This window comes from Loxodonta africana, chromosome 2, assembly GCF_030014295.1.
Source record: "Loxodonta africana isolate mLoxAfr1 chromosome 2, mLoxAfr1.hap2, whole genome shotgun sequence".
Taxonomy (NCBI): Eukaryota; Metazoa; Chordata; class Mammalia; order Proboscidea; family Elephantidae; genus Loxodonta; species Loxodonta africana.
In genome coordinates, this window is record NC_087343.1 from 96,921,293 (window position 1) to 96,929,650 (window position 8,358).

The following is an 8,358-nucleotide window of genomic DNA, read 5'->3' on the forward strand; positions in this document are numbered from 1 at the left end:
ACACCCGGGGGCCTTGATTCATTAAAAAGTGGGGTCTAAATCATGCAGTCTATCTGCATCTTTTGGTGCTTGTTCTAACACCATCCCCCGCTCTTCTGCAGTAAGGAGGGTAGTTAGTAAAGTAGGGCGGTGAGTTGAGAACATGGAAAGAAAAAGTTCAGTCATGCGATTAGGGTCGCTCCGATATGGCAGGGTGTGATTTTTCCAGTTATATAAGTCAGAGGTGGAAAATGGAGTATATACCAGTATCGGCTTCTGGGAACGGACTGCTTCATCCACCCCCGCTGGTGCCTCTTGCAGGGGATATTGCCCTATCTGGGGTTTGGGGGCTCCCTCACCAAAAACTCTACCCTGCCAGGTAGGAGAAAGGCAAACCATACCTGAAGCCGCGTCTCCACCGTCCGTCTCCTCTGTGTCTCCCCCTCTTGCTCCCCTCAATGGACTAGTACTAGAGTCTGGTTCCGGCCCCGGTGGGGAAGTGTGTATTCTCCTCCCTCAACCCTGTCCTCTCCCGACAGCGGCATCACCGCCGCCATAAGGAGAAGGAGGAGCCGTAGCCGAAACTGGAGCCCATCCCTCCAGCAAGGGGTCTTTGCTGGAACAATCTGGAAGTACTTTTGGCTTCTCTTTGCCTTGAAAAAGAACTTGGTTAGAAGGGTGCATATTCTGAAATAGCTTGAACATAGGGGACTTCGTCCCATTTCTTTTCTCTTCTACAGAACAGATCCAATCGAAAAATCGTATTACAGTTTAACGATCCAAACCTTGGCCAAGCTTCCCGACTTGCCAGTTTACATTGTGGCCACACATTATTGCATAGAAAAGTCATTTTCTTTTTAGTCATTGGGGCATAACTATATCGCCTCCAACTGGTCAGAATGCATACTAAGGGGGACTCTATGGGTATGGAGGATCTCCCTCCCATCCCTGGTCCCTAGTGTAGTTTCTGAACTGTGATGGAAAGCGGAGGCTCTTTCTCTTTTCTGTTTGAATGCAGTTTGTGGCCCAATCTACTTGAAAGTCAATCTCTGCTGTTATCAACTTAATTTCAGTCAAAATGCCCCTAACATCAATTTTTTGTCCCCAATTCTCGCTGAGATACTTTTTTTTTTTTTTTCCAACAACACCTGAGCATGATATGCTACAGAAAATTTATGAATCCAATCATCACACTTCATCAACTGGGATCAAAAGTATTCACAGATTTGAGGACAGGTCTTATACAGACACAGGGGCTGACATGGTGGCAGAAACGGCGCAACACCTCGCATGCCTTAGTTGGACATTCTCCGTCAGTCAGGTTCAAGCGAGGTTCTCACATTCACACATACACGTACACGCATACACATATACACATACAACCACTTGGCTGGCCTCACACTCAATCCTCGGCAATCTCAACCTCTCAGGCAATCGCTAGAATGACAGAGGTAACCTTGACAACCTTAGCAGCCTCAACTTCCCAGACAACCCCTGAGATGACAGAGGTAATCTTGACAACCTTAGCAGCCTCAACCTCCCAGACAACCCCTAGGATGACAGAGGTAATCTCAACAGCCTCATTCACATCTGAAAACCAAAACCAAGACTCTAGAGCCACCAAGAGTCCCCTGTGCGAACCTACTCACAGGTCAGCCATCCGAAGCAGCACTTGCTTCAGAAACCGAGTCTAAGCCACCTCTGGGCTTGCTCTATCTGCCCTGGCCCTGAGAGCGACAGGGAGAGGAATTGTGGACTCACCCCAGGGGTTTTTCTCTTAACCGGTCTTGTTCTTGGCTTACCTTATTTCTGTGTGGTTAGAAATCGGTGGTGCCGTGGCAAGAGTAAGGACCGGGCAACGTTTCCCTTTTGAGGTTAAAGAAAACCTCCAGTGGACACTTAAGGGTCAATTGGCCAGTCTGAGCCCCGCCCGGGGCCGCTGCATCTCAATCAACAAAGGTCCCCACGTTGGGCACCAGAATTTGTTACTGCGAATCGTGGATTCGGGCTGCCTACCGCAAAGCCAATCCTGAGACAGGAGGAAGTAAGCAGCAAGAGGGCCTCATTGAATACCGTGTTCAAGAGACAGAGGGTTCCCCAAATTCTGTCTGCCCCAAAAGGGCTGACTGGAGGGTTTTATAGAGAGAGGGTCAGGATTTAGAGATTTCCAGGAATGTTGATTCTTCTTTGAGTTGGACATAATGACGAAGTGACCTATTGTTGATATCTAGCAGGTTTCTTATTTCCATCCTGGTTTCGGTCACAAGATGGATCTGGGTTTTGCTCAGTTATCTTGAGTCCTGATGGTATTGCTCATTGTCTTGTCCCCTGGTTTAGTCAACAACAAAAATCTCAATTACCTTGTTTTTCTACAAAGGAACTTGTTTTCTATAAAGGAACAACAGAGCAAGTAATCGAAATTTTCAAAGGCTAAGGTTTTAATCACAGCTTATACAACTAAACAAGAAAATATATTCTCTTATTTTGATACTGAAACACTAAAGAAAATGTGTTTTCTCTACTTCGTCCTCCTTTGAAGGGTCATACTGACCTGTGCCAGGAGCTGGGGCCAGTGAGCCACTAGGGCCACAGTCTGAAGCAGCAAGGTCAGACATGGAGGAGAACCAGTGATGGATAACACACATGTTACTGAGGCTCAATTTCTGGAGGACTGTAGTGTGGGAGACACCAGACCTCCTTTAGGAATGTATAAGCCATTGAAATTCTTGGAGTACACAGATAAGGGTGGTATAAAGAGTAAAACTAGATTTTCTGCCAGCATGGAGCATAGTGTCTTGAGTAGAATTTAATTTAATTTGTAGAAATAACTGTGCTGTGACATATGGACTAGTTCATACTTGTTATATACTAAGGATGCCAAAGAGTTAACAAATCTGTCTTGGAAGAAATACAGCCATAATGCTCATTAGATGCGAGGATAGAGAGACTTTGTCTCATGTACTTGGGACATGTTATCAGGAGGGTTCAGTCCTTGGAGAAGGACATCATGCTTGGTAGAGGGTCAGTGAAAAAGAGGACAACCCTCAACAAGATGGATTGACACAGTGGGTGGAACAATGGGCTCAAACATAACAACAACTGTGAGGATGGCGCAGGACCGGGCAGTGTTTCATTCTGTTGTATATCGGGTCGCTATGAGTTGGAACTGGCTCAACAGCTCCTAACAACAACAACAACAACAACGTTTAAACCATTTAAAACTTTATAGTAAAGAGAATTTTTGGAAAAAGAATGCATAAGGATAGAGACAACAGGAAGAGAAATAGACAGATTTACACAGAAGGCTGTTCAAAAGGCACAGGAAATAGTAGCACCAGTTATCCGTAGGACTGTGGGTGGTGGGTGAGCAACTAGCTGGGGGAAAACTGCTGCACGGGAAGTCAGATACCGTGAATCCTCATCCATTCTACCCTGTAGGCATCCTACACTACTGCTGACTACCCCACCCCACACCTCCAAAATCTGGTATTTATTCTCTGGAGTGGGTAAAATGTGTTCTCTTGACTGAGTGATATGAAGCATGTTTCAGGGTGTAGATCTTGAAAAAGAAAGCAGAGAATTAATTGTCATGGAATGAATTATGTCCCTCCAAAAATATGTCTATCAGTTTGGCTGGACCATGATTCCGGTATTGTGTGATTTTCTTCTGTATTGTAAATCCTGCCCCTATGATGTTAATGAGGGAGGATGGGCAGCAGTTGTGTTACTGAGGCAGGACTCAATTCACAAGATTGGATTGTGTCTTGAGGCAATCTCTTGAGATATAAAAGAAAGAAGCAAGGGGGGAGGGATCTCATACCACCAAGAAAACAGCACCAGGAGCAGAGCGCATCCTTTGGCCCTGTGGTTCCTGCGCCTGAGAAGCTTCTTGACCAGGGGAAAATTGAGGACAAGGACCCTGCTCCAGAGCTGACAGAGAAAGCCTTCCCCTGGAGCCCAGAATTTGGGCTCATAATGTACTAGACTGTGAGAAAATAAATTTCTCTTTGTTAAGCCATCCACTTGTGGTATTTCTGTTATAGCAGCACTAGATGACTAAGACAGAATGTTCTCTTGACTGAGTGATGAGAAGCATGTTTCAGGGTGTAGATCCCTAAAGAAAACAGGGAATTAATTAAGCAACCATATGATTACTGAATGCAGAGACCTCCAGCCCATTTCCCTCACTTGGCTCCCAGAAGTTTTGTAGCCATTACTTTAGATAGAGGAGTGGCAGATTCTTCTCTGGGGAACCTAATCATCCGGGTTAGTAAAATCCTTTCTAACAGTACTAAAACTGGGACTTCCTAAGAACTGATTCAGTCATTTCTGCCAAAGTTGATGTCACGTCCTCCCAGAGCTTCCAGTCATCTTTTTGGTTTCTTACTCTTAATCATATGCAGATATATAGATCGTCTACTCAGAGCATCCAGTCATGATTTGAGTCTTCTACTTTTAAGCATATGCAGAAAACCAAGAACTACCAGACATCTGAAGAAATCTTCCAATATAAAAGATAAATTCCAGAATTAAAAAAAAGAAAACCTACTTAGAGATAACAGAGAATATGAAGAAAAAGAAATACTATATATCATTAGTATTTTCTGAGCAATAAAAGAAGGTATTGTATTTGTGGAAAAAGAACAAGACACTATTACACTTAGAGAATAAAACCTAGGTTTTAGATATTCAATTTGTTGATATCAATTTGTTCACTTACGATAGCATAAATGCAAAAATGAGTAGGGCTATTGAAATTTAATGATGAGTTAAATTCTCAGAAAGTAGAACAAAAGCCAAATAATTGGAAATGGAATAATAAAAGATAAGAAAAATAAGAGGACTAGTTCAGGAATATCAATATCAAATATAGTAAAACCCGTGAAAGCCAGAATCTATGTAAGCCAAAAACCTGTCAGAAAAGGAAAACTAAAATATTTTCCACTAATAGAGAGCAATAAAAAAGTGGTAAGACTGTACCCTGTCAAAGGTGGAAAAGTTTTGAGACCTGGGATAACAAGGCTGTCACAGGTTTCACTGTAATAGGAGAACAGTGGAAATGGAGAGGAAGAAATCATTGTGAGATAATATAAGAAAATTTCCCAAGACTGAAGGATGTGAGTTGTCAGACTGAAGGGGCCAACTGAATACTCAGCCATATGGATGAAAATAAACCCATTCTAGGATACATCTCTGTGAAATTTCAGAACACTGGAGACAAAGAGAGAATCTTATAGAGGGAAGAAAACAAACAAAACAGGTTACGTACAACTTTTCAGAATCAAAATGACTTCGGATTTCTTTTTTAATTTTTATTACAGTATTTTGTTTTGTTTTTGGTGAAAGTTTGCAGAACAAATTAGGTTCCCATATAACAATTCCATTACAATTTGTTCAGTGACATTGGTTATATTTTCCAGTGTGTCAACTTTCTTATTATTTCTGTCCTGGTTGTTCCATTTCCAGTAATCTAGTTTCCCTGCTCCCTTGCCTTCTCATCTTTGCTGATTTTGAATTTCTAAATAGCAACACTGGAAGCTTGAAAACAGTGGAGCAAGGCTTTCAAAATTCTGAAAGAAAATTATTTCCACCTAAAAGTCTGTATCCAATGAAACTGTCAGTTAAGTGGAAGGACAGTATCATGTTAATTGTTAACATGTTGATGTATGATTCGGACCCATAGCAACCCCATGTGATGGAGTAGAAGTGCCCCATAGGGTTTTCTTGGCTATAATCTTTATGGAAGCAGTTTGCCAGGTCTTCCTCCTTCAGAGCTGCTGGATAGGTTCGAACCACCAACCTTTCAGTTAGCAGCCAAGTGCTTAGCTTCTTTTTGGCACCAGGGCTCCTTAATTCCCGACATACAAGACTTAAAACATTTATGTCTACATATTCTTTCTCAGGAAGTTATTGGAGGATATTCTCCATCAAAACAAGGGTGTAAACCAAGAAAGAGGAAAACATGAAATCAACCAGCAGGAGATTTAAACACAGAAAAGAATCAAAGGAAATCCCAGGATAATTGCTGCATTCCAAGTATAGAAGACAACCAGTCCTGATTGGAGAGGTTTGGCAATGTGTCAAAAACTACCAAAACCAAACCCAGTGCCGTTGAGTCGATCCCGACTCATGTGTAGTCTAGGAAAATGCAAGTTGCCATATTTGTGTCTACTTTCCCCTGGAGAGTGAATTGATAGGCAAAGTGAAAGTCAGTGGACACTATCACTTCTGTTAATGAAATCCACAATGATGATGGTGTGTAACAGACAATAAACATGCTCCCAACATGAATGCCCACACTGAAGCCTGGTATCCCTCTGTTCGTCAGAATCTTGGAGAGGTGTGCTGATTCCTGTAGTCTGTATGCAGAACAAAACAAAATCTGCCCCAGGAATAAGAATTTTTCTCTATAGACATAGAGGAAAATCTGTACAAGCACACACTCTTGAGAGAGACAAACGACGTTGGCAATTGTAGTTGACTATCTGTAGGACAAGCATGTGGCTGGGGAAGGGTGATTTAAGAGAGACTTATTTTTCACTGTTTAACTTTTTTGCTCCTTTTTAATACTGTGCAATAAGCATATCTATTATTAAACAATGAATAAAATAAAATGTATCCCTTAAAATGTGAAAGAACATAAAAAATAGGATAAAGATAATAAGTAACATTATCCAGGGTCTGAATAGTTATGAGACTATCCCCTTTATCATTCTAATAATATTTTGTATTGACTCTGTTTGCAGCTTTACTTTGTTTCCTTTAAAAGTTGCAAGTTTAAGTTCTCTTTTGGTGTGAAAGAAGAAAAAGGTCAATTTTTATACTACTTGCCAAATACAAATAACACAGATTAAGAATTCTTAGAGGCTGAATAATTGATGATATGAATGATGGAACTTCTCTTGTTCCACAGTAGTAATTCTATAGTTTTAAAATGCTCCTTAGTAAATGTAATAGAATTCGAGTAATTCTACACTTGAAAACCTTGCTCCATTAGGATCATATTTTCCGTATTAATTACCTGGTGGTCACACCGTGGGAAGATGCTTGCTACAGCATTGACAAGGCAACAGCTAAAGCTGAAAGGCCAATACTCCATTTTTACATTGATAATGTTTGTCTTTTCAGGTCCTTGTCCTACTACTCACAGAGGTTGTACAGTTGTTTATTCTGAAGCTTAAGAAGAAAAATTAATTTTCAAATCGAGTTAAGATTTCTATATAAAAGTTAATTTTAGCAATATTCCTAAAACTCAATTGAATTCTTCTGTTTTTCTTTACATTAGCATCTATTGGGTCTTGATTCTCATTTATTTTATTCTGTTCCTTATTCTCCTGTGCTTCTACAGACTTGTTGATGCCTATAATAGATGACTATTCCCATTTACTCAGAATATGCTGTACCAGTTACAGTTCCGGAGATACTCATTAATGAGACACAAGATGGGAAGAAGCTACTACTCTATAAAAGCAGGATTTAAAATTCAAAAGCTATTATGACACGTTGTTGGGAAGTGTTGTTTTGTAAATGACATTTACTATGTGTCTTAGTTGTCTAGTGGTGCTGTAACAGAAATAACTACAGGTGGATGGGTTTAACAAACAGAAATTTATTTTCTCACAGTTTAGGAGTCTGACTTCAGGTGTCAGCTCTAGGGAAAGGCTTTCTACCTTTGTCTTGTCTCTTAGAACTTCTGCTCCTGAGAGATCTTCAGGTGGCTTGGCATATTTCCCCATCTCTGCTTCTCTTGCTTGTTTGTCCAGTCTCTTTTTATACCTCAAAAGAGATTGACTTACGACAAACCTACATTAATCCTGTCTTATTAACATAACAAAGGCAGCCCATTCCCAGATGGGATTATAATCACAGGCATAGAGGTTAGGATTTACAATGCATATTTTTGGGGGACACAGTTCAGTCCATAATATTCTACCCTTTGGCCCTCCAAATTTGTGTCCTTGCCACACTCAAAACACATTCACACCATCACATTTTCCCAAAAGTCATAAATCCACTCCAAGTCCCATACCTCATCCTGTGAATAATCTAAATCAAATATGGGTAAGACTTTAGGTGTATTCCATTCTGGGGCAAAATTCCTCTTCCTCTGTGAATCTATGAAATCTAGACTATGAGTTATCTGTTTTCAAAGTTCAGTGGTGGAACAGGCACAAGGTAGACATTTGTATTACAAATAGGAGAAATTGGAGAGAAAGAAGGGATAACTGGGACCAAGGAATTCCAAAACCCAGCAGAACAAATTCATTAGCTCTCAAGGCTTGAAAATAATCCTCTGTTCTTTGGGACCATCTGCCCTCCAGTCTTTGGATGTTAGACATGTTCTTTTCATTCTGGGTGGAGGCCCCTTGACCCTGGGCT